This window comes from Harpia harpyja, chromosome 9 (genome assembly GCF_026419915.1).
Source record: "Harpia harpyja isolate bHarHar1 chromosome 9, bHarHar1 primary haplotype, whole genome shotgun sequence".
NCBI lineage: Eukaryota > Metazoa > Chordata > Aves > Accipitriformes > Accipitridae > Harpia > Harpia harpyja.
In genome coordinates this window covers 3,719,867-3,747,302 of record NC_068948.1, presented here as the reverse complement: position 1 = coordinate 3,747,302, position 27,436 = coordinate 3,719,867, and the positions used below count along the sequence as shown (strand labels likewise).

Below are 27,436 nucleotides of genomic sequence, written 5' to 3'. Positions count from 1 at the left end.
CATTTTTTAAAAAATTTTAAAAAATCCTTTAATTGTTAAAAAAAAATCTATTTTGTTTGCAAATACAGAGATCATTTTAATCATAAAATAATTAGCCTAATTTAATTTACACTGGTGAAATCTCATTAACTAAATTAGAGCCAGTCCCTTATTTACAATGAGGTTAGCAAGAGCAGAATCAATCTCAAACTGTTTGCTATTGTTTGTTTTGTTTTGTTTTTTCCCCCTGACTTCTTGCTGTCATTTAATTTAAAGGGCAGACTTCACATTTATACTCATTTGGGAAAAACGTTCTAAAGAATTAAATCTGTACTTTAATCTCAAGCCACTGTGTTTAAAGGAATTTCCCTGAATGGCTTTAAAACATCCTGATTCACAAAGACTGAATTGTATATTTTGTCAAAGTTATGACCGGTAAGCTGTATCGGAAATGGTAGCTTGCTATATATGTATAAGATGAAATATCTATGCATACTAATGGCTAAATAGATTTTAAAGCACTTGTTTTATCTAGAAAAAAAAAATTTTATTTTAGGCTGTGAAATTTTCTCACAGTACAAATTTTTTTCTACTTTTGTCTTCTTTACTGTACCTTTCTTTCCCTGGATTAATTATCTGAGCAAATGTTCAAAGTCTGATTTGTTGGACTTCTTTTAATAACCCATACTGGTTTCCTGTGCTCTCATGGGAGGGAATATCCTGGCTATTTTGACAACTGAAGCTTTCAAAAGCTTTTTTTTTTTTTTTAAATGTAGGGGGCACAAAACAGCACTTCTATTTGAATATGTGAGTTAGTGACAATTAATAAAAAAAATTAATTCTATTATCTGAGATTTCTAGACTCCAGCAATAATAAATTGAGCGTTCATGTCCCAGATACATTTTAAAATGTAAGTTTTAAATGCTTTCCCTGTAACATCTGCAAGAGTCGAACAGAGTGAATTAATACCAACATGTATATCGATATATCTGAAGAAAAGTGGCTTTAACTCTTGGGAGCCCCATGGGAACATCCTAATCCAGTTCTGTACCAATTAAGCATGTTGATGACCAAAATTTTGTTTGTTTAAAGGTAATTTTTGTCCCTTGCAGAGTCGGGGGGGATGGCCATAAAGTTACGTGGCTCCTTCCATCAATTCGTGCTGTATTATCTAAAGTTGTAGAAATGCAAGACAGTTTTTTCCCCTTGTATCAGTCTGCAGCTAAACGCAGAAGGGCTGAAGCCAGGGAAGAGAGCGACAGTCAGCTAAACCAAAACAAACACAGCCAGAGCAAAGTGTGATTTCCAAAAGGAGCATTTAAAATCATAACGCTGGTTAATTCTGCAAGACTCTGCTTATTAGCATCTTCTGCACAACGGCGCAGGCACGTTCCATTCCCATTTCAAGTTTTGTGCAACTTTTTCTTTCATTATTTTTCCTTTTTATTAAGGTGCATTTACTAGGGGGAGGGTTGTTTGGTTTTTTTTTCTGAAGTAACCTCTGTCATTCAGCACCAGTGTTCTAGCAAACTGGAATTTTTGCCCTCTGCTTGGTGCAGTAATAATGATATCATCATCCTGAGCTGAAACAAAGCAGGACTTCATTTGGGGGGCAGACGGATATGATAATCAGGGAGAAATCAGAGACCAGATCTTAAACTAGGAGAAATTGGTGAATTTCCATGAAAAATCAATGAGGAGCTGGAGTGATTTTTTTTTCCCCCCGGGTAGAAGAAAACTGATATCAAAGTCAACAACCTCAGAGCTTACCCCGGTCTGTGGAAATTTCAACATACATTACCTGCTTTTGACCTTTAGCAGGGCAGCAGAATAAGCAGCGCACAACTGCTGGGGGAACAGCACGGCACCCAAACACAGTTTCTCTTTCATACAAGAAAATCAGATGGAAGAAATTTAAATATATTTTTCTATGACAGCTTGCAACTTGAATCATCCCTTCTTAAAAAATACATACAAAAAATGGTCAACGTGGTGACAGTATTTAAAGCATTTTCATGGCTTCTTTCTAGCACGTTAGGGCCCTGGGTTTGATTGCAGCTGAAACTCCTGGAAAGTTCAGCAGAACAAACAAACAAACAAAAAGGGGATGTGTAAGCTCTCAGGGGTCAGGTTACCCCACTTGCCTATTCATCACCGAGTGCCGTCTCCTCTAGTAATTTTTAACTACATTTTAGGGTACTTGCATGCTGCAAATTGTTTGGTTAGACTCCTCTTCATGAGAGAATCAAATATGTGCAGGGTTTAGGGGAGTAAAAGATCGTGGGATGAGGCTTGAGAGATTCAAATTGTGGTCTTGGGCAATGACGCAAGTCTAAATAAATGCTTAAAAAATCCAGGAAAAGTTCTGCTCAGTCCTTCTAGTTAAAATAAAATAGTAATAATAATAATATTAAAAAAAAAAATGGAAGGGCCAAACTCTGCTGTAAGCAACCCTAATGAAAATTACATTGTGGTAATGACTATACAGGTTAGTTTTTAATAACACGAAGACGGCAACTCTGTATTCTTGCCTTAACAGCATGTCAGTAGGAATAGGTGCCCTCGCATAATCCTACAGAAATATATATGGCTCTGCCTTTATTTAGGCTCTTGGTGGATGAGGGCGTTAGGGTGGCTGCCTTTCCCATCACTACTGGCCCCTTTGAGGTACTTTCTTGCCTAATTCATGGTTTTGTTAAAAAGAGAGAGAAACCACAGCCTGGCCATGATGCTAACTTAACGTGCTCACATCTGCGTTCCCACCGGCCTCGGGAGGTGTTTCAATCCGAACGCCTCCGAAGCAGAAATCCCATCACAGGCAAATCTCCGGGCTCGGATATGGGGGGGTGAAGTATTAGCTGCTGAATGAAAGCAAGGAAAGTATTTTTGCCCATGATTAAAAAAATAAATCGGTTTTAAAAGAACATATTATATTTATTCAGTTTTGAGTTTGGCTGAGGTTTGTTATAAAAATAGTGCCGTAATTTTTTAAGAAACATTTTCTGTTTGGATAGATTAACTGTACACGCAGGCACTTTAGCTTTTGATTCCTTTCAGTAATATAGTAATATTCATTGCTGGCATCAAAAGCTGCTCTTAATATAAACAGTTTGGGAAATCTTCCATGCCAGGCAGATAAAATCTCTTTGAAATGTGGGGTGGTGAATATGCAACTGTCAGGGTACGCGATCCCCCCTCTGCCCTCAGGTCCCAGAGCCAAGGAGGCATCGCCTGCAGACGCGCATCTTCTCCAGCGCTCCTCCACAAATGCCCAGGGCAAAAAATGCATTTCGGAATGATATTATTACTGACCCAGTCTATTGCAATAGCCAGCGCTGTGTGTGTACGGTGCAAAAATAATACCAGGGCCACAGCGATGTGGGGTCCTCCCTCTCCCACTGTACTTTTTACATCTGGACCAGCATCCTATGGCACCCAGCAGGACCTCGGCACATCCTTCCCAGCCCACCTTGTCTCCTCGGATCCCCTCAGGCTCTCAGTGAACATTTTTGCTTCCCCTGAAGTGTGGGAAAAGCCCGACTGAAGCGGCAATGCCAGGGAGCGGGCGGAAGGGATGCTCTCCCCTTCCCTTCTGCGCTTGCCTTTGAAATAGCTCGTTGCGCCCATTGCCTTTAATCTCTGCGTTCGCAGGTTATTTGCAGCTCGGCAATAATTCTTCTGACAGCCTGGGAAGCTTATTTATAGCCAATAGTTGCCTTCTGTCATTTCCTATCTGTTAAATCGGGACAAGATTCATCTGAGTTAAATTTTCCTAGTTCACAGAAAATCCCCATTTACCTAAGCTGATGCTGCGACCCCGAACACCCGTGCTGCTGCTAACCATCAAACCAAAGTCAGCAGAAGCAACAATTTTAAAAGGAGGAAAACCAGCAAAATACTGAAAGAAACAAATATTTCTCTCCATTTTCTGTGTCAGTGGGTCATTGCAGAGGTGGCCACCCTGGGAGCTGGCTGGGTCCAACTCGCTCGTGCCACCCGCGTGGATGCAGCCTGCAGAGCTCTTCCCAGCATGCTTGAACGTACAGGACTGTTACTGGCTCAGATTTTGCTTGTGATTGTTTCTGTTTTGCAATGGTCTTTTGTAAATCCCGCAGCGTTTCTGAGCTGTTCATTTCTGTCCGTTGTAAAAGTTGCGGTTTGGGGTTTTTTCCATTTTGCAGTGCTTTTACTTCAGTGTGTACACGGAGGCATTGCCAACACAACCGTGAACGCACCCAAAAACTGAATGTTCAATTAGGCAGCTTACTGCTCTTTTGACATTTTAATTTCATCTTCTTTTCTTTTCTTTTCTTTTCTTTTCTTTTCTTTTCTTTTCTTTTCTTTTCTTTTCTTTTTTTTTTTTTTTTTTTAAGACAATTAGTGGTAACTTTATCTCTCATCAAATTCCAGGATTTTGTGTAATTCAATTATACCTATCTAGGTTCTTTTCTTCTTTCTTTGGCTTTACTGAAGTGACACATAAGATTGTATATCTGTTTCTGAGAAAATTCAAATCACCCTGGAATTATCTGCATTTTTGTTGGCTTGCGTACGCCCAATAATATCCCTTACGCTTCTTCAAAACCCAAAAGTTCTGATCTTTGTTTGTTACATGTTATTATCAAACCATTTTAATGATGTTCTATCTTGAGAGATCGGTAATTTGTTACAGCAACAGTGGTGATGATAATAGAAAAAAATATTAGGAAGCACCACCTCTTTGCATTAGCCTTCCTTGCCATGCTCCCTGTTAGCTTGCATCCCTTTCTCCTCACCTTTGAAATAGAAAGAACTTTGGGACTGGGAGAAATGTGTGTTTCTCACAAGAACGCGGGCCAGGAAAACCTTTTCTTTAACTCAAAAGCAGTTGGCTTCTGCAAGAGTCTTGAGGCAGAAGCTCTGCTGCTGATGGTATATGTCAGCCCTTCCACCTGCCCGCAGGCATAGTACACTGGGCTTAATATCAAACCCAAAGTCCTTATTTTTAATGCTGCTCTAATCTGAGAGTTGCTGCAAAACTGTGTGCTTTCCCACGGGGTCTGGCCGGTGCGGGACCAGGCTGGGTTTTCCTGGAGGCCGGAGCGAGCTGCCGCTGGCGATGGGACAGGTTATGAGGATATTGTCCCCAGCAAGCACCTAACCTTGAGAGCTGGTATCTGCTGGGAAATTGGACTGGGGTTTGCCCAGGGCGACTCTCCGGGAACTACCTCAGGCTTTTTTAGGTGATGTGTCCAGCCTGCTTTTACCAACAGCGTCTCCTCCATCGCGCACACACGTCACAAAGACCGCTGCAGCGTGGCATTCTTGCATTGCAGCTCTGCTTACACATGGGCTGGCCATGCCTGGACGGACAGACCATTTTGGCTACTCCCTCTTGGAAGGGAGTTTCACCAATTTTGCACAACTCTTTCTTTCCTAGGTAGATTGAGAGGTCTGTCTGTACCCCAAGGGAATAACGGGGGGCATCACCCCTTCTTTGTACTCCGGTAACCCTCAGCATCCACGTGTGGTGAAGTGGTCCAACAACATTGCCGTCTTGGCATTTAAGGGTGACGCGACCTGGGAACCCTGTGAAAAGACGCTGTTGATTTTACACAGCTTTGCTCAAAAGTTATCAAAGCCAAGGATGGGTGTCAGCGCCCACGGCTGGGCGCGCCAGGAACGCGGGCTTTCGCAGCCCTCATGCACTGCGCAGGTGGATCGGTATGTGGAAAGGTCACACCTACCAACTTCTTAGGCCTCTGGTGTGAAAGATAAAGCCATCTGGTCACCATTTGACAGCTTAAATTGTAATTACACCATTTGGCCTATGAATTGCTGTGAGCCACTGTTTGAAGCTGCCGTGATTCAGCTATTCCAGCGCCGAGATAGGGATCGAGTCATTCCTCAGAAGCCGAATTACTGGAATTCATCTCGCTTCATCTCCTTGGCCTGCTTTTTTACCTTCCAAAATTTATCTCCGCAGATCCTTCGTTATGATTGTGAACTTGGCAGCGATTGTTTAGCGTAAATAATCACGGTCGCCAATAACCAGTAACACCTGCCAGCCCATTACCCGGAACAGGAGGAGAAGACGGGCATCTCCAGCGAAATTCCACCGCGGCAATATGGAAGTATTTAAAGGAAGACCTGCACCGCTCAGGGTAGCAGAGATCTGAACTTTTAAATTACAGCCATTCCCGGCCTGACGATAAGTAAATAAACAATTCACAGCTGCATGGGCTAAACACAGAAACACATCTATCTCTTCCAGGCGTGATTGCTGAACAAGTAATTAAGTGCGAAATGTGAGCCCTCAATGTCAGTGTGAGATGATAAAGGTCTCCAGTTGTAAATTAACTGAACTCCAGTGAGCCCTCGATATTAACCCTTCAGGAGCCCTTGGGTGGCAATGGGTGCGTTAGCATGACTCCGGTGCAATTTGCGTGCAATTATTCCTGACATTTGCCCCTGGGAATATGGAGCTGTTATTCTAACAAATTAAAAAAACAAGTGAGGGAGTTGCTTTCTCTCTTCTCTCTGAGCTAGCACAGGGCACCCCGTAAGACAGGAGATGTAGTCCCAGTTCATGTCTCTGCCACGCTCGTCCATCACATTCCCCTGTGGCAGTCTTCCTCCTGGCGATAGCAGAGGTGTCACAAAACCAAAATACATTAAAGCCTGTGAGCTGCTCAAGCACCGAGATAAAGAGGACTGCTAACTCAGATGGGCAGATATCCATCAGTGCCTCGAAATCAGTACACCACGATTCACCTTGAGAATAAGGATCCAATGAATGACCATAAATTGAAATATCACCACTTGTTAAGTAAGTCATTAAACAGGTTGTGGGGGTTTTTTTGGTTTGGTTTGGTTTTCTTTTTTTCTCATGAATGAACTAGTTGAAAGGGAACTTACTTGTGATTTTACTTTGCATGCTGTTTGATGATTTATCTTAAGTGCTCAGCTCCTGCAATCATATGACTATATTCAGCGTTCATTTTGAGATGCATATCTCTAATTCTTTTAGCTCGTAACGAAAACTTTGACAATGTGCATCGAGTGTCCAGTTTTCAATCGAAGGGACCGGAAACTACAAGACAAAATTAATTCAAAGTAGATTTTTTTAAACTCATCACTTTTAAGCCATGCAATAATTTTGGAGGCCTAAATACCATCTTTGAAACTTCTGGGGTTGGCTGTACTTAATGCAGTTTTGCTCATTAGATGATTCATAAGCTTAGAGGACCTATTTGATGCTGGATTTGACTCCAAGCCCTGACTGTGAAGCAACATGTAACTGCTGCTGGAGGGACAGATCTGTAGATCTGCACCTTGGATTCCCCAGACCCCAAGAGCTCATGGACCATACGGGGCACTGCACATGTCTGCTGACTCCTTGCTAACTGGCAAATGCGTGAGGTGAGCCCAGTTTTGCTCTCCCCACCAGCCAGTTTGCACTGGGGATTAGCAGAGCCTCGTCCGTGCCTCTGGCCTCAACACTTTTGGTTTGGGCAAGCTCACTCTAGCCACACTGTAACGTAGGAGAAGAAGGGGAGCAGAGGGAAATATTTGAACTATGGCTCAACCCTGGGCCAAAGAGACGTCTTCTCAGGTGGAGCCAGCGTTGCTCTTTCTTTCACATCATAGTGACTGCAGAGGAGACAGGAGGCAGAAAGGAGGACATGGGCAGGAGAGAGCATGTAGTCCCACCTCAGCCTCCAAATGCAGATAAAGGAACTCAAAACCATAGCTACAGTTATGCTGTGGTCCGTTTTGGGCTCCAGACAACTTAGGGCCAAGGTAAGAAGTCAGCAAATGCAATGCAACAGAGCTAAATAGGCTGGGTTCATGCAAAAGAAAATCTTTTATCTACTGGGCTTAGCACAGAAGTGACCCCACTGACATTTGGCGTGATACATCCCAAGCTAAACAGATAAATCAAGAGGTTATGTTGTTGCACATATGAGCCTGTTATGAGTATTTTAACTCTTGGACAAAGCTTGCTGACCTTGGCTTTTGTGCTGCAAGTGTTTAATCCTTTTATCTAAGATTCCCTTATGTCTCTATCGTCTTTCCTAACAGTCTCCACAGGTGAGTAGAAAGCAGGCAAAGATGTTGAAATGAGGCTCTGGTGTGGCTGCAGTAGGTAAAAACAGGGCAAATAATTGAACCTCTTTTTTTAAGGGAGTTGTCGTGGTTTAACCCCAGCGAGCAGCTAAGCACCACACAGCCACTCACTCACTTCCCCCCACCCAGTGGGATGGGGGAAAGAATTGGAAGAAAAAAAAGTAAAACTCATGGGTTGAGATAAGAACAGCTTAATAGGACAGAAAGGAAGAAAATAATAATGATAATAATAACAATAATAAAATGATGATAATAATAATAAAAGAATTGGAGTATACAAAACAAGTGATGCACAATGCAATTGCTCACCACTCGCTGACCCATGCCCAGTTAGTTCCCGAGCAGCGACCCCCCCCAGGCCAACTCCCCCAATTCATATACTGGCCATGATGTTATATGGTCTGGAATACCCCTTTGGCCAGTTTGGGTCAGCTGCCCTGGCTGTGTCCCCTCCCAACTCCTTGTGCCCCTCCAGCCTTCTTGCTGGCTGGGCATGAGAAGCTGAAAAATCCTTGACTTGGTATAAACACTACTTAGCAACAACTGAAAACATCAGTGCATTATCAACATTCTTCTCACACTAAATCCAAACCATAACGCTATATCAGCTACTAGAAAGAAAATTACCCCAGCCAAAACCAGGACAGAGTTTAGTGAGCTTATGATGGGAATTATTTGACCTAGTACTGCCATAGAAGAAGTATATCAGATGATTCAAGAGATCCCTTCCAGTCCTATGTCCTGCTTTTCTCTGACCACAGGAGACAAAGAAACAAAGAGTTCAGATGTGTCTTGCTGACTGTCTTGGTACCCTAGGGATACACTGAGCCCATACCTACACAGACAGGGTGTCTTCCTAAAAATCTTTCTCCTTAAATGGGCCTACTTTCCCTGCCTTAGCCTCACTAGCATGCCACCCTTTCATTACTGCATCATGCCTGGGCATCTCTTTTCAGCCTCAGCCCAAGAATCACACGCAGACTACTCCATAGTAAATTTTTATGGGGACCAAATGTATTCCTGAGTTCACTGGGGAAGACAGGAAAGCAGGGAGTGGGTAACAGCAGGGAGATGGTACTTCAGCTTCTTTCTTGCTGAAGCACGTGGTTTGTTTGGGACTGGACTCTTTATTATGTATTTTTTCAGATTTTACTCACAGGCTCTTGTTCTTTTCCTGTTCTGAAGCAAGCTGCTTATATTTCACAGCTTTACTTGAAGCCACGGCAAAAGCTCTGCTGGAAATGCTGCAGTGGGAGTTTGTATCGCAGTTCAGGAAATCAGACACCGAACCCTCGGTGCATCTCAGGAGCTGGGCACGCTCCAGCACAGCCAGGCTCCTGCCGGTAAACCGGGGTGCCCCCGCCGAGCCAGATCCTGGGAGTCCATCACTGGTGATGCAAACGGCAGATGGGGACATCAGATAACCAAGCTAGGGATCTCCTGATTAACCAGAAGAACCTTATCTTTCCCCTGTCCCAAAGTGCCCGTATAAAAAAATGCTTCATTTGACACAGCTGGTTTTTTCAGAGCTGAAGCCACGGAGAAGCACGGATCATCCATTTTAGGTCCTACTTCCAGTGAGGGGCCCTGGGAACTGGGCAGGGAGACAGCAAACTTTCAAAAACCAAGCTGTGAAGGAGCAAGAACACTCCTAAACTGTCCCTTCTAAAAGGGAGCCTCCCTTTTGGGTTTAAAATGCTATCTTTGTTACCACCCTTGGTAACCTCTCCAGCAGAGATGAACATTATGAGAAAAGAGCTGAGTATGGGTGGGAAGACAAGAAAACAAAAGGAAATGGAAGTGCTGGAAATTGATTTTCCATTTGAATCTATTCTTTTTTCTTATTATTTTTTAATAAGACATTTTATGAAGTTTATTGCACTGCTTTCTATTTTCTTTTAGGGTGTGTTATCTTTTGTGACTTAGTTTAGACTAAAATAAACCTCAGTTACTAATTAAGGATAGAAATGTAAATCCAAAGATTTGCTTCTCATCAATGCCAAGCGGTAAATCCTTTAATGCTCCGGGATTTTGCTCTATGGCTCTAAATTTCCCATTGGTATTTAGTAATCTGCTGATTGCATTTACTTTAATTCTTTAGTCTTCAGAGTTTTCATGTTAAGGCGCTCACTTACAGTAGCTCTGCATGCTAAGGGCAACGAGTTAAAAGCTATAGTTTTTTTTTTTATTAAATTCCAGCTTTGTTTTTTCTATTAAGTTTCCAACTACTGTGTTATATCATGCTAATAAGAGTTGTACTCTGGCTGGACAAATGGCAACGTATTGCCGTGTCCTTTGGGAGCCATGACATCATTTTCAGTTTGCTTATCTGAACTCCTTCAAAATAGAAGGGTGAGTGGTGAGCAACTGAACTGCATTTTCCCTCTAACCCACCTCTTCTTGCTCTGACGTTATGGGAACGGTGTCACTGTGCAGCTTACACCCACTGGCTACCCCCTGGACGCCTCAGATGCATCTATCTCCATCACCTCTAAAGGGACCGTAGGTACTTGGTGATCCATAAGCCCCTCTTCCCATTCCCAAGGGCTAAGCAGTAGTAGTGGAGTAGGAGGGGACACTGCTTCCTTTAATGCATGTCTCTTAAGGTTTCCTGAGGGCTTCAAGGCACCAAGGAAATCTTCCAGGCAGTTTTGTCATAGGGTCTCACAACCTTCTTGACACTGGGATCAACAAGAATAGAGATGGGTGAAATGATTTGGAGCAGTTAGATACCTTTGGCCATGTTCAGACTGCATTAGTTCTAGGAGAATTTCATTTTTTTCCCGTTTAATTTCCTCATCCCAGCTTAGACTGAAAAAGATGTTCCGTTTTCATGGGAGCTGAAGAAAGGCCTCCTGAGGGAGCTGGTCTAACCCTTGCCATGGGCGCTTCTTTGCTTACGGAGTTAGGACTGGAGGCAGGAATTTTAGCATTGGAGAGAGACTGTGACATTTTCCATTTTATTTGTATCCTTCTGAGTAAATAGTTTACATACATACAGAGAATGTTGGACAAATAGTTACTAAATCATTAAGTGCTTTTCTAATTTACCCAAACTTTTAACATTTTCTGAAACCCTGTCCATCTCTGCCCCAGAAAAGATAATCTAGACATCAAGTCTTTAGTAAATCTGCATCACTCAGCCAGCTGAAATATTTTATTTTCCCTAGCTAAGCGTCTAGCCATTCTGTCTACTCTTGTTTTGCAACGAGCACCTTCGAAGCGGGAGGGCAATGCCATTTTTTACAATGCCATTTTTGTCATTTACCTATTTATTGCACTTAACCTGGAGAATCATTCATGCACTAAAACTCGTACTTGCACTTTCGCACTTCTAACAAGAGTACACATTTAACTGATCCCTGCTCAATCCAGCATCTCACATCAGTGTCTCTGCTCATCCCCCCGCCGGGATGCACTGCTGTTCTTTTAAGCTTTAGCTGTCAGAATCTGGGTAGTTTTAACTCTTTCTAGCAATTTGGGTAAACGAGGTTTGAAGAAGAAATCTAAAGCTGTATTTCCCAAGTGATTTGGGAAAATGAAATCACTTTGTCAGTCTAGGCAGCTTTCTGTAAAACCAGTGCCATAACCTCCTGGGCACCCGAAACAGCTGACTTGACAGTACAAGTGAGGACCAAAGGCTCCAGCTCCCTGCAATGGGATAACATAACTGCATGAGAAAGACCTGTTTACATCACCGAGATAACCTGTTTCTTTAAAAATAGCAAGGTCAGGGAGGCAATAAAGCTGTCAGCATGGCAATCACAGCGGTGCTTGTGTTCCACCAGCCGGAGGGCGGTGGGGACACCCACCAGGCTGGGGACCAGGACGGTGCGGAATTCACAACAAGGATGGCCACGTTTGGGTAAACAAACTTGTGGCAATATCAGAGTGCTATTGTCTGCTGAACAGCTCTATTTGTGCCAATGATATTTCCAGGTTAGCTCCTCCTAGGCCCATAAAAATCTTCGTTTTATTATTTTGCTGGTTTTTTTCTTTTTTTTTTTTCCTCAATGCAATGATAGATGGAGTGCCCATAAAACCTCACGACACCATGTACGAAATCCCCAAGCTCCGAGCCAGGTGTGGAGCAACTGGTCACCGAGCAGGCTTCCACCCAGTCCTTGGTTTGGCTCATTCGTGTCTATTTTCTGGTCACTGGGATGCTTCACTCTTTGCTCGCTGTGTAAATGAGCATCTGACTGTGGGAATATTTCACACTGAAGTCCAAGCCAAGAATGGAAAATCATCAAATCTGTTCAGCTAAGCAGCCTTATGAGGTACTCACACGGTCCAGGTGTGAGCACAGCCCAATATTTTTATGGTGTTAAGAGTATATGTTCTCAAAAAAGGAAGATGTTGTGTAAGGTTCTCATCCTGTTGGTGCATTGGATATGTTTCAGCTATTGCTGTTTTCCTTTGGATAGCATTTCCCTTGGCTGAGTCTCCAGTTTAGCTGTCCTCGGGCAATAAGTCATAGTGATGCAACTGATTTGGGGGCGACTTTTGGACACGAGTGTTTTGGGTCAAACTGTACAATATTGATACTGATAGTATATGTGCAAAGCACTGTCTGGGAATAAAACGTTTCTTAGTATATCCAAAGTGAAACATAGACTTGTGCCACTGATAGCACATAGCATGGCTTTGTTAAACTAGGTATGACACCAAGTCTTCACCAATTTGGGGGGAAATTTTGGACTTTTAATATATTAAAATGCTGAGAAAATGTCAGGAGTTGAGTTCAGAGATGAGAAAGACCAAAAGAGGCATTAGCCTCATGTAAGTGAAATCTGCTTGCTGTTAGTGGAGCTGCCATTGCCTTGCACAGCTTTTCCCTTCCTTTGGTGATGGTTCAGCATTGCATTCAGAATAGCTCAAGGCAGTTATAACCTAAGAAGCCTGACAATTATGCCCATCTTCTCCCATCCTGTCCAGAATCAAATAGATGAAAGAAATCCATTTGAAAATGAAGCTTCAAATCCAAACTTCCCTCACTGTTAAAAAGGGCTAGAGATGGGATGTGATTCTGAGCAACTGGATGGGATAAAATTGTGGTTGACCAGAAAATTTAGCTGCAACTCAAATAAAACTTTTTAAAGACTTTTTTACGTACCTTTGTTACTTTGCATAATATTTTTGTGTGCCATGACATTTACTGATTTTGATGGGAAACATGAACAGAAATACTGTAAGACAAGGCTATTTCCATGGACTATTTTTGCTCTGTACTGGGGGGGGGGGGAGAAAAGAAAACGTGTTCTTGTAGGATTTCCAGCTCAAAAAGAAATGAGAAAAAAACATTTGTGAGTCCTTTTCTAAATGGAATAGTTCATCTGAAGCTTGCCTGTCACCAGGTCCTAATTACCTGTTCGTGTTACAGCTAATTACATTGATTCTCTGTAGGTGAGGCAGACTTCTAAGGCAATGAAGGTATTTAAACAGAATGATTTTTCAGTTTTGGTTCTATTTACAGACTGTGGTATGTCAATTTGAAGAAAAGCCAGAATCTGAAACTGAAACGCCAGTGTTTTCTTCTTGCTATAATTGGAATCTTTCAAGACAAGATTCCAATGTTTGAAGGTGTTCACTGCAAGGTTTTGGTCCTTTCCCATCAAGTTTTCAGTGCTGATGTATAAAGCATTAAACTCGATGTTGGCCACCTTCTTCTTCCATTGAACTCAACAGGGATTTTAGTCTTTGATTTCAGGCAGACCACAGTCAGGCCAATGCGAAACACTTTTGGCTGTCCGAAAGACATCGTGGTCCAGATAACCTGCTCTGGATCTCTAGGCTATGCTTTGCAGGTATTACTGGCCTTTCCTGAGTCATCAGTAAAGTGCAGTCTTGACTGAAAACAAGAATTTCTGTCTCAGTTGAACAAACTAGCAATGCTGACTTGAAACACTACTTTTATTTGGTGCTTCTTGGGAGCAATCCTGTTTGTGAAGAAAGTTGAATGCTGTTAATTTTTGTGATGATAAAAAAATATTTTAATGAAGGGACGGGTTTGGCCTACAACTCCTTTGCCTCAGGGACCGGGTGTGAAGTGAAGTTGCTCATCGTCCATGGGTTTGCCATGCTATCTGCAAGGGCGTGAGAAGAATTGTGTTTGTACCTCTGCCAAGCTGTTCCCTGCTGGTCTTTAAGAAACCAAGTTGCAAAAAGCTCTTTCCTGCAAAGTGTTGCAAGGACTGTCTTGAATTTGGCGTCAGAGAGAGGTTTAATTCATTTTTTTACCTGGGTTGCTTCATGCTATTAAAAAAAAAAAAAAAATTCCATGTATTGCATGGGGCAGAGGACCTACATCACCTACAGTGATGGTGATGGGGGTGGAAATTACTATGTGCTAGAGCAACAAGTCAGCATTATTTTAAATCCATTCTTTCATCCAGTGCAACAGTAATATCTTCTGGACAACGGATTTTGGAAAAGTTGAAATGTTTGCTTTACAAAACAGACATAAAACTTCTTCTTCAAGGTGCTAAATTTGTGCTGAGCTGGTCCAAAACACGACTGCATCTGGCTATGTCTCGTGTCTGCTACTAAAAAAATGTCCTAAATTCCAGACAACCTCTGGGGCTTTGAAATAAAACTCATTAATCCTGCATTTGAATTTAATATTTGAAATTTTATCCTAATCTTTTTTTCTTCCACATGAATTAACTTTAGAAAACTTGGAAAGGAACACAAGGGTGGGTTTTTTTTTTTCTTACGGGTTTTTTTTTTGAGAGAGAGAGAGAGAGAGAACATTCTTAACAAAGGGTATAAAATTAAACTAGATTTGACCTCTGCCTTTAGCAGATTTTCCACCTGGTCTGTGCAGGAAATCAACTTCTATATAGCAGCTCTTTCATAAGGAATAACATACATGAGTCTGTAAGTGACAGTTTTTCTTGGGTGGACAACAATGTTAGTTACTTTTTATGATTAATTGATAAATGTTTTGATATGGTGCCTGGGCTCTGAGTCAAAAATCACTCTAGTTAGATGATCCAACACTTGGGAAGCTGAGCCAATTACAGCTCAGGCACAGTGAAAACAATTCTAAAATATTTGAGCCTAAAAATGTGCATAGTTGTTAAGGAATCTTACACGTGGGTGTATGGTGGTATCCTGAATTACAACTACTTGGTGGGCCAATTTCTTGAGGAATGCAGGGAAGTGCGGGGATTCGAGACTCTTGCATCTATATTTCAAAAGACTTGGGAAAACAGAAGAACCACATGGACTCTTGTGGCTGGGCACGTGCTGAGGAAAACCAGACCGTGGGCCAAAATGTACTTTTAGTCCCTTGGGTTACACAAATCCCTTTGCTTTTTTGGGAAAGCTTTAGGTTTCAAGTCTCCTTCCCTTGACTCCTAACCTTCTCTGAGCTTGCTCTTTTCTTGCTCAGGCTCCAGAACTTACTTTCTACACCAGGCTCCCTACCTTGTCCTCAGATTTGCACCCTGACTCTAAGCCCTAGTGTCTTTCTAAACGACGCACGAGAAGGAGGACTCCATCACGTCTGTGGCTATAGGTCAGGTTACGACGACCAGCGGCATAGCCTGGATTCAGAGATTGTGGGTGCAGCCCAGCATGGGTGCAAACCTGCACTAGACACAGCTGCTTCTTGTCATGGAGGTCCTCTAGAAGAATAACCTACCTTGTAATTAAAGGCCCCTTTCTCAGATTATTAGGGGAAGGAAAAAACACTCTGTATTTTTCTTTCCACCGATAAATGAATGTGAAGGCAATTTTTGAGTAGGATTTTGGGGTCATCAACTCAAAGACCATTTGGAAAATTCCTTATTGCAGGTTGCTAATGACTTTGTGTGTGACACACTGCCAGCTGTTCCCAACAGTCAGTGGAAACAGAGTATCTGTCTTTTTTTCTGGTTCCTCAGCCTTCAGTACCTAAAATGTTACATGGAGGTTTTGAGGGATGCATGCCTGGATTTCAGTGCCACCACAGATCTGGAAACTGGGAGACAAACTCTGAACTGCAGAAATCTCGGTGGTTATTAGCTGCTCATCATAGACTTCTGCATTTTTCATGCAAGGATCTGATCCTAACCCCAAACATTTCATTGCCTCCAATGGATTTTTATTCCAAAGACAAGACCAGGCGTCACTTTAGAAAAATTAATGTCTAATGGATATAGCTCTTCCTGGAGGTTATTTTACATCACTAGGGCCACCAGCCCCTGAAGGGCTTAGATCTGGACATCTACTGAAGATGTTCAAATAGCCTTAGATTGAGATATTACTCCATCTTCTTATGACCCTTGGCTCTTGATATTGAAGCCTGAGCCATCAGGCATCAATATACTGCTATGTCTACAGAAGGAGGTGAGGAGAGCTGAAGAATATCTTTTAAAATGGAAGAGCATCTTTCTTATCCTTGTTTTACAGTGAAGATCCATAAAGAACAATGTTTCTTCCAGTCTTCTATGTGGTTAAAAATGCAACATTTCCAGTAATTCTCTCATTTCAGGTACCATTTAAATGGCATGATCCGCCCTTCCCACCCTCTCTCCATCCCTGACACTGTTTTGATTCTGGCTGCTGGATCTAAACACACTCCTGCTTTCCCTTTATTTAACACTGGAGGATTTCACTGTTGCTGATATGAAAGGAAAATTTCTAACAGCATACTGTAAGCTTTACTGCTTGTGACTTCTTAATCATGCAGATTTTATTTCATGTTAAGCTAGCAACTGAACTCTCCTAATAAACAGAGTAAAATCTAATTAGGCTACTGGAGGGGAATAGAAGAATTTATACTCCTCCAGACACACAGACATTAGGAATTCTTCCTCAAACATACACACAGGCTTCCTGGCAGCCGTCTCATTCAAAGAGTGGCTAATGATCATACTAATTTGCACTTAGCTGATACTGTTAAGAGTTCCTTGCAGATGGAAAATATACTTCTTTCATGAGATCATACAGGGTAGCATGGCCTCGTGGATTGTGCATAGAGAAAAAGAAATCCCAATTTCTAATCCCATGGCTCACACTACTTGCTGTGTGGTCTCTCTTTCTCTCTCAGTTTCTCCATGCACAATCTTACTTATCCGGCTCATTCATGGGATTGTGATGATTACTCAGTCATTTGGCTGTAATGTGTTTCAAAAGCAGAAGGCACAATTAAAGCACTGAAGCACTGTGATTAGAGACTCAACGGCACCTCCAAATTATATGTATGAGAGATTGATATCAAAGATTAATTTGGCTCGTTCCTTGTCTTCATTGGGCTCATAATTTTTCAAGTATTGCTGGCAAGAGAGCTCAGAAAGCAACAAAGCTGTGCCCCATCCAGCCTCAGGGGAAGCTGACCCCCATGCAAGGGGGCACATCTTTCCACACCGAGGCCATATAGCCAGGCTATACCCAACGTGTCAGGGGTATCTCCATGCACACAACATTTCCTTGCCTACAGACCCACGGTCCATCCAAAGAGGTGATGCCATCTCAAGTTTTTAACCCCTTACAACCAAAAGCAGCTCATCCAGCCGGTGGGTTCAAGCTTGGGGTCTCCACTAATTTGGACTGGGATTGCTGTATCGTGCAAGGGGCAGAGAGTCCTCCCGCAAATTTCCTCACAGTTCCCTGCACAGGACAGCCCAGATGTCCCACAGCAGCCCCAGCTGTCCAGAGAGCCTCAACATTGGGAACCACGAGATATATGGCCAGAACTGGCTGTACAAGTGTGGACACCGTGGAGGCAACAGGTAAACCCAAGGCTTGCAACCCTCAGTGGGAATCAGTGCTCGAGGCTTTTCCCCGAGCCTGTGTATTTTCCAGTAGCCTTTCTTCAGCTGGAGAGCTGTCATCTCCTTCTCCAAGGCTGTTTAGCTCCTCCTACGTTGCTTGTCAGGATTGTTCCTATAAAACCATTAGTCATTTCTTGGGTTTGAATGAAGTGGAGGGAGAGAATATAGGAGTAAACATTAAGATAATCCTGGAATAAAAGCTGGGGTTTGTTTATAAGTAAACAGGACATGACCCAGCCCCTAGCAACCTCAGGAGACATTTTTCTATTGACTGCCACAGGGCAGGGTGCCAACCAGCACTGGCCCCTGGAGACATAACTGGTTCGGGAGGGATTCAGGTCCCGCTGAGCGTAGGTTTGTTCAGGGAAGGGTGTAGTCCCAGGAGTGGGAGGAGAAGACCTGCCTTCTCCTATTTCAGATTTTAAAAAATCATCACCAAAAAAAAAAAAACCCCAAGCCCCCCAAAACCCCAAACCCAACAACCCTGCAGTGGGCTGAAGCCGATGTATCTTTTTATAATACAATGAGTTTTTGTGAAATGGAATCGCTGGCCTCAAACCTGGAGGCATTGCTCAGTTTTAACTTATACTTTATTCAGGCAAAACTCCAGTTGATGTGAGAGAGCACTGGGTCATATTAGGATTTGGCCCACAAGGGCGGAGGAGAGCCAAGCTCAGAATGTCACATAAACATATTAGCTAGAGACTTGGCTTTCTCCGAGATCCCAGGGATGGAATAGGGCCGTGATCTAGTCTTCTGCGAGGCATATAAGGAGGTTAAATTTGTCCTGCATAGCACATTAAGAGAACAGGATCCAAACATCTGCACAAGCATCTGTATCATCTCTTCCTCCTCCCAGAGATGTCTGGAATATAGTCCTTTTTGTGTGACAGGTAGAAACTGAGCTGAAAACTGCTTAACCTGTTTCGTGTGGGCAAAAAAAACCCCCCATCAAACCACGGGTTGTTCATGCTGAAGTCGAAAGCATGTTCTTTCAGGTGATGAGGTATGAAGAGGGCATATTGTTCGTTTAAACCACACTCTATAGTTTTTGCAGCAGCAAAGTATTTTTGAAAGTTTACAGCTGTAGTAGAAATTCCCTGGAGCTTAACCGTCAGTTTTCTGCCAATCAGAAAGCTGAAGGCACTCCGGTTTGGGCTCCAAAAGTGACATTTTAGTGTTACACGTCTTAAATGTGGAGCGGTTTCGAGAGAGCATCCTGACAGGTTTTGAACTCCGAAGAAATTATTTTCTGGTGCCAAGCTACACAGTCTGGGAAACGCTGCACACTGCACGCCACATTCGCTCCCTGTATCTCTGCCAGAAACCAAAATATATATTAAAAAAAAAGTATAAGAAATACGGCCCGGGACTAAGGTTTGCAGATGCATTTCAAGTCGGAGCTCTCTCTAACATTTAATGTATTAACTGCTCTCACAGCCCTAAGAAGTTGGTATAGGAGGAGGTCCATGTCTATGTATATCATGTAGCGATGCCATGGAGAAAGGGAGAGGAAGGGCAGGAAAGAGATCGCCTCAGCTTGACCAAAGCCCATCTACAGTATGGAGGAAATGGTAAAATTTGGGCCAATCCACTGTAAGTCTATTAACTTAATAAGTTTAAAAGTGACTTTGCAGTGGTTTCTGAAAGGGAAAACACGGGCATCTGAGAAGGTGTAGATGCTAAGGCACTGATGTGGGACCCATACTTCAGGGAACAAGAATACATCAGCATGTCATGACTGTCTCCACAAAATGGTCAAAAGGAGGAGACTGAAGGGAGTTTAGAATTACTTCTTCCCCCAAAAAGAATGGTTATGAGATGAAAAAAAGGCATTCAGCTGCTTCTACTTCTGTTATTTAACTAGAGTAGAGAAGAGCTGGGAGAGAAATAGGCAACCTTTTAAGACTTTTAATTGGATGGTAAGAATAGATCATCTTTTAATTAAGGCCTTGGACGAACCAATTTGCAAGAACTTATTTTAGCTGGTCAGGCCAGGAGCTGCACTGCCGTAGGCAGGTTTATCTCACTGAAATGTAGTTGCTTACATCAGTCAGGGTTGGAAACAGCTCCCCGATGGAGAATAGCTCAGATGTGGTTCTGATACCTCTCCTTAAGTGCCCTGCACTGGCTGGGGCAGAGCCAGGACACCAGGTGAGAGGACCTCTTTGCTCAGCCCCTTCTGATGTCTTTGCATGCAGGAGGCTTAATATTTTAAAACACTCTATCATGGATTCGATGACTTTGGCCCAGTACTTTCTGTTTATTGTTAATAAAAGTCAATGGAAGTGTGGAAAAGTACAAAATGTCAACCTATGACCTTATGAAATCCATGGCAGTAGAGAGAAAAGAAAGAAAACCCACCCTTTGGTACATGCTTTGTCCCTCATGCTGTGTTGGGATCCAGAAGTAGAAATCTTTTCTCAGGACTGGGGCTTAGAAAATCAAGAATTTTGTCTCTCTTTATTTTCATTACAGTTAGTTAAATCCTTAGGCTCCTGTTAACACTGAACTCCAAGTTGATTTTTTGTTAAAATGCTGAAACCTAATTTTCGTTTAACAATTTTCTGTTTGAGGCCAACATCAAATTAGTGTGTTTTCCACTGGCAGACCCCAGTAATTTGGTAGGCAGGAGGCTCACACATACTTAAGTTATTCAATACATTTTGTTATACTCTGTACAAAAAACCTAGTCAGAAAAGCCTGATTTATGATATTCCTCAGGTTTCCTGTTACTTTAAACCACTAACATCCTATGGCCAAGCCCTTCATAGGCAGCCAGCACATCTGGCCCAGAGTGGTTCTGTCACCTATCGCCAAAATGCCATATTTATAATCAAGTCATAATAGAAAAGAAAGAATTGCTTATGATGAAAAAGAAAAAAAAAGAAACAGAAAAAGGCAAAGTTATCGGTGGACATTGGTATATATGATTGGGTGTTTTTTCCAAAACATGTGACCCAGACAAATTAGAGCACGTAGCATACTGAGCAGGCAGATTAGATGGGTGCAATCATCTTTTCTGGCCTAATTGTAAATTACTGGAAGATCTGATTTTCCCATTTCACACATTTTTAACGTCTATTTTGTTTTTCATTTGTACAGACAATCCAATCCTGGCTGAAGCCAAAGCTACACAGTCCATCTGAAATCCCACCTGCAATTCTGCAACCGCTTGTTGTGTAAATAAGTGAAGCTGCTCCTCCCAAAGTGTTTTTTAGCTGGTGTCCTTGGGGATTTAAGGCTTATGCAATCCTTGTGTCTGTGTTGTATCTGTGTATCCATCTGTCAAATTTGATCAATGAGCCAGAGTCTCCCAAAATATTAACTTCCTACATGTTTCATAAAAATAGTTAGGGCAGAAATTTGCATTAATGTCTTCCTTAAAGGGAAAGCTGGGGTGGATGTCCATGCTGTAGAAATAATATGCAAATCCACAGGGCAAGAAATTAGGCTCACAGCACAAATCCTTAATTTTTCTCATAAAACGACATGCTTAAAAAATAGCTATATAAACAAGAAGTAGAAAGACCTGCAAGTTTCAGCCTGGTACAGGCTGTGAAGTCAGGCAGTGGTTTGGGGGTGCCAGTACATATAGGCTGGCATGAGCACACATTTAAGTTGTGTGTACTCCTAAAGGGCACAGGCAAAGCTGGCCGTATTTTCTTCTCTGGAAGATGCATTTTGCAGAGACTAATTTTTTCTAAGGGAGTCATAAAAGAAACGTATAGATGATAACGAACAGATTCTCAGCTGTGTCAAACCCTGGAACACTGCTATGGAAATGTGAAGAGCTGTAGAGGTTCAACATCTTTGAAAATCTGATATATTTCTGAATATTTCTAGTCAGCTTCCTCCACCAAAGGGATATGAAATTTTCCAAATCTGTGCCAAACTCTGACGTTCACGAACTGTTTCTCAAGTGGATTTGGATGATGTAACCAATAATCATGAAACTCTCCTCCACTTTCTAAATTACATCTGGTTGAGATGAGTTTCTATACGGATAATACAATGAAAATGTGAAAGACTATATTTGTTCTAAACCTTATTATGCAGTGTGTTACAACATAAAAGTCCCTATGGTAACATGGCATAATCTAAAGCAACTGCGTGTTCACACACGAGAGATCCTACAGTTTTGCCATTTTGTTCTTAATTACCCCTGGTGAATAAACTAGTTGAAAGACTGAGCCAACTTCTCCATCCTCAAAATCAATGGAGCAATGCTGATTTACATCAGCTGCAATCCTTGACTGCAGTTTACAAAATAGTTATCAATTAATTTCCTGCATCATTTCTCCAGAAGCACAGTGGAAGTGCAGTCTGACTTTTTTTTGACCTCCAATGCAGCAAGTTATCTTCATGCAGAAATTATTTAAGCACATGTTTAACTGCAAGCAAATGGTTAAACATGTCTTTGAGGTTCAGATATGTGCCTGAGTGTTGTTAAAATGGGACATTGGGGGAAGCATCCACCTGGTTTGTATGTTCACTCAAGAAGATGATCTTTGCACAACCGACAAAGGACTTACCAGCTCTTAATGATAATAATGCCTCTCGTTGCTTCTTTTGGCAATAATTTTGCAAGTCTCTCTCAGAAGAATTAGATCACAGTCAGTCCCACCTTAACTACATATTTGCTAGCTGAATAAACAGGATGAAATTGGACCGATGGTCAAGTCTGCTGGCAGAATCGAGCGCTTTCAGTGCTGTAAGACTGGTTCCAAGGGTGCAGGGTATTCAACCAGCCTCTCGCATCCCAGGTTTTGCCCTCTGCTAAAATTATGTCCCAGCAAATGTTTTCAGTGCTGCCCTCACCATCGCTACCAGTAATGTGCAAACCAGAAAGACAAATTCATTCATATTTTAAATAGCAATCTCAGCAATATTAATTGCACAATAAAGAAGAATTTGTTCCAAGTATGCAGCCAGCTATTTATTTGTGTTCAATTATGAGTCATAAATCTTTAATTTGACATTTAAAGCCTATTTTAACAAACGAGGTTTTTTTTATTTGCAAAGTGCCTAATCAGATGGGTTTTCTGAGCTATTTAAGCAGCTCCGAGAAATGCAGTCTCTGATGAATATTTCACTGCTCTAAACGTAACTTTTCCCTACGTAAGCCAAACCTGCATTGTTCCTTTATTACATGAAATTGCTCAAAACTTTGCTTTCTCCTTTCAGTGCTATTTTTAAATATAAAGAGAAAATGAAAACAGAGGATCAAAATTAATTTTGAAGATAGGTCACTTCCTGAACAACTTTCTGTGCCTTTTTTCATACCGCTTGTCCCTCCCTGTGTACCAACGTCTGAACCATGTGGAATAGCTCTTGAAAATGGCATATTGGATAAGAGGGAGGAGAAATCTGCGGTTAAAACATGGTACTGAGAGAAGCATGCTTTCTGACTATGCAATTATTTGGTGGGGTTTTTTTGGAGCGACCAAACAAGGTATTCAGGTTGTGGTTTCACAAGCAGTAGTATTTGTGCCGTATGTTGATAATTCAGTTACAAGTATATATTTGAGCTGAATTACCTTTCTCCTAGATTCTAGTGTCCCAGTTCTCCACCTGTGAAATAGAGTCATTTCATGTCTCTCGTTAGGCAAATACATGTGTAGAAGCAATGAGGTATTCAGATATTGCTGTAGTGGGGAGCTATAAAGAATCCAAATACAGTTATTCATTAGTATAACAGCTTTTCGTATAGCTCAGCAGAATGATAAAGAGTAGGTGGAATGAACTACTGCAGGACCCATATTTTTAAAGTTTTTATCCCAAGTTGCTTGATCCCATAAATAGCTGGAGAAATAAGTAAGAGGAAAAATCTCAAATTAACTGATGCAGTCTTGGGTACCATTTGCCCTAGTGCCCAAACGCACATTTGTATCTGTGAAGTTTTAGGTGTGAATAGAGTTAAAACACAGTTAATGGTGCTATTCATGGAGAAAGGTGGTCAGGAGATAATTTTGTATTCCTATATGTGCCAAAACCAGACGCTTAATCATTGATAAATGTAGAATGAACATTTAAATACAAATATAGGGGTTGCACACTCATATTAAAAAGTTGCCGTTGGTCTTTGTTGGTAGAAGATTCACTCCTAATGAAGAAGAGCAGAGCCGATGAGGCCACGCTCTCCTGGCTCCAGAGCTACTAAAGTAAAAGAAAAAAAACGGGGGAGAAACGCAACCTTACAGACAGACGTGAAGAACAGAAGCACGTCAGTGACCACTTGAAGATATCAGGGTAAGAGGAACTTGACTTAAGGGTCTAAAGAGAGTCTTATCAGCTGGGAAGGGCTGACAGAGGAGGATTGATGGCATTCGTGTGCTTCCTGGTAATGACCTTTCTGCAGCCATCGCTTTTCTTTCACAAGGGCTTCGGTAGCCCAAGAACGGCGGGGGCTATCGTTTAGATAATTGTGATTTTACTTCTTCCTTTAATCAAAGGATTTTAAAAACTTAAATCAGAGCTAGTGGCAGATCTTGGATTGTCCATAAAGAACACGCACAGACCGGGTACGAGAAAGCAGTGACTCTGGAAGATTTCTACAATCGAATTCGTTCTTTATGCCATTGATTTCCTGGTGTTACACCGATGAATCTGGCCCTTAGTGTTTATGAAATACTTTCAGAAAGCAGGACTGTACACTGACATTAATTACAGTGATTGTAATTATTTATTTATTTAGAGGATTCTCTTGCTTTGTCTTCATATGACATATGCATGTATAAGAGTGCGAATTTAAGGCACATGCAAGGAACTTTAGAAAATGTTGCATGTATTTCTGGCTAGGATCTGTGCATCAACCAGGGCCATCATGTAGTGGAGCAAGTATCAACATCAGCTTCATCTTTAAATTCTCAATTTTCCCTGCTTTTCTTACTTTACCATAGATTCTTGTGGTACGGTTTTATTTCTTTCCTTTTTTATTTTTAATAATACCTATAAAAAAGCAGGAAAAAAAAATCTTCATTGGAAATATTTGAAATATTCTCCACTGGAAAAATAATATCCTGTAATAGATGGATAGTCATGTAAACACACCGCTGCCTAGCACAACAAAACCAGCCTGGCTTCATGGGTATGACTTCAGATGGCATAGCAGGGAGGCAGGAAGACTTTCGCAGGGGATTAATAGACCAGGTTTGAACCTCTGGGGATGTCGGTTCCAGTTTGGGCTCTGGTTGGGAGGGCAAATAAGTATGGTGGTCTCATTACTCCTCATTACAAAAATCGACCACATGATTTGGTACTGTTGGCAGCCCTTCGTTAGATAAATCCGGGACTAGAATAACAAGGGTTACTGCAAGCTAGGCTTGAGGTGCGTTGGCAGGGAGGGGAAGTTTGCACAAAGCCTGGCTGTACCGAGGCCAGTGTTAACAGTCTCTTTCATTTGCTCTGAATTCACTCGTATATTTGCAATCAAAACGGTTTTTAAGTCTTTAAAAAAAAAGGGGGGGGGGGAGTAAAAGAGCGACAGAGAGACAGCTTTTGAATTGTAAAAGTTATAACAGATCCCATTCCTGACAAGTTTTATTAGTGTTCAACTAAGTCCCTCAAGTCTATCTTTAAATTAGCTGAATTAGAAAAGATGTAAAACTAATCAGAATACTGCCGTCTAGATACTCCTTTGTCTGAAATATAGGAACTTTATCTTCTGGTAGAATCATTACATATGTTATCAGTTATAAATAACCATTTATAAAGGATTAGTAAATCAAGCAGTTTGCATTTCTTGAAAGAATATATAATAACATTAATTTTTCCCAATTAAGCAATTTCAACATTTTAATGTCAGCAAATTGCATTTCTAAAAAGTTCCCTGGCTTTCATAAGCATTTTGCAATACAGTTTGCTACACACCGCATCTGAACAAATTAGGGTGAATGTATATATATAGGTATCCCCCCTCTCCTTCCCAAGAGAGTCTCAAATGAGCCAAATATTCAGCTGATGTAAATCAGTGTTGTTCCAGATACTTTTAGACATGATATGCTGCATTAAATCAACAGTCAGCCTTCTACAACTGACTCCATCACTATGCCTGGTTGAAACTGTAATTAAAGTCTGTGTTGCTCAGGAGTCAGTACCCAGCAGCCTCAGAGGATTAATTAGGTCTGATATTTATTTCTTTTGATACGAAACCCAGATGTGTGCAGTTAAGCCAAAAACCATAGGGAGAGCCATCCTGCTTTTTTTTCCAGTGGACAGAGGAAAAGCAGTGTTGCCCACCCAGAATTAAAGAACAGAAGCAAATAATTATCATCATGGAACAATTTGGCAGCGGTGTGGTTTCATAATCTGCTAAGCCACTTCACCTGCCTGATTATGAAATAATTCAGATGACCTCAACTTTTTTTTTTTGTTACCAAGTATTGTAAATACATATATGTGTGTTGATTTATTTGTCTGAAAGCTGGGAAGAAAAATATGGAGGGAATAGTCTTGGCCTCTATGGTTATAGAAGTAAATCAGCTTGCACTTCACTTTATGTTCTTCAATGTGTTATAAAAATACCCGGCCATTCAGTAAAGGGCTTACCTTAATTAATAAGATAGGAAAATAGATAGTGAAAACACTCTAAATCATGAGCAAGTGTAGTACCAGCCTTGGCTCCCATTATGGAAAGGACATCTCCAGCAGGAAAATGCAGTTCAGGTTGTATGCACCCGCTCAGAAAATTCACCGAATCGGGCCAGCATCAGAGGAATTCACATGAACCATGAAACAGCTTCATATGATATCAATTCAGGCAGCATTTCTTATTCAGCTTTTTCTTTCAATGGGAAAAATGATCCACTCCCATAGATATAATTCTGATTTTTTCATTATAAAAAGAAAAGCAGCAAAAAGGGGTGGTTTCCAACCTTCAAACCAAATCTAATTTTTGATGTGCGTGGGTTATTCGTTCCCAGCCCATGCCTCCCCTTCTTTTCCAGTGATAAAATGTAAGAAGTAAACCTACAGGATTAGGGAACACCCAAAACCAAATATTGAAAAGAAATAGGGAAAGATCAGACCATTATGAAATTTCTCCCCTTATTCCAGTTGAAAGCAAACTCTGAACATTTTCAAAGTAACATGTGAAAATTCAAATTTTTTTCTAATCATTTCTCTTAGTCCTTTCTTGTTGTGTACCTGGGTATTGATTCAGAGTAATGAGACTCCCACTGATTTCACTGGGTTTTGGATGAAATCCCTAGGAGAGATTTGAGCCAGTGATCTAATGATAAAAGACTGGAAAGCCCATTCCTTTTCCCTGATGCAGCTAGCCAGCATATTATACTGGAGATATGCAACATTTTTCCCCTCTGAATAATTCCTATAGAACTTTGTGAAGACTAGTTTTTCTCTCTTTCTCACTGATTGCATCAGTGTATTGTACAGTATCTTCATATATTTTGGTTTGCAAGGGAAAAAAATGGACTAGAAAACAGTAGATGGGGTTTTTTTTTTTTTGGATGTTTCTGATATTTGTTTTTCAGGTAGACTGTCAAAAGCAGGCTTTTGCATAGTTTCCTGGAGCATTTCCTGGCTTCTTTGCAGCTCATTAAGCTCCATTTTTTTGTTTTTCTTG

General features: G+C 41.5%; 1 long non-coding RNA gene across 2 annotated transcripts in view; it reads left to right on the top strand.

Moving 5' to 3' along the window:
• LOC128146182 (uncharacterized) overlaps positions 1-27,436 on the top strand; it is a 42,944-nt gene that overhangs the window by 2,548 nt on the left and 12,960 nt on the right. The window contains exons 2-3 of one of the 2 annotated variants that reach the window (XR_008236703.1): positions 5,946-6,788; positions 20,956-22,770. This is a non-coding gene — a long non-coding RNA (uncharacterized LOC128146182). Of the gene's footprint in view, positions 1-5,945; positions 6,789-20,955; positions 22,771-27,436 lie in introns of those variants that run through there. The other variant, XR_008236704.1, reaches the window with a different exon arrangement.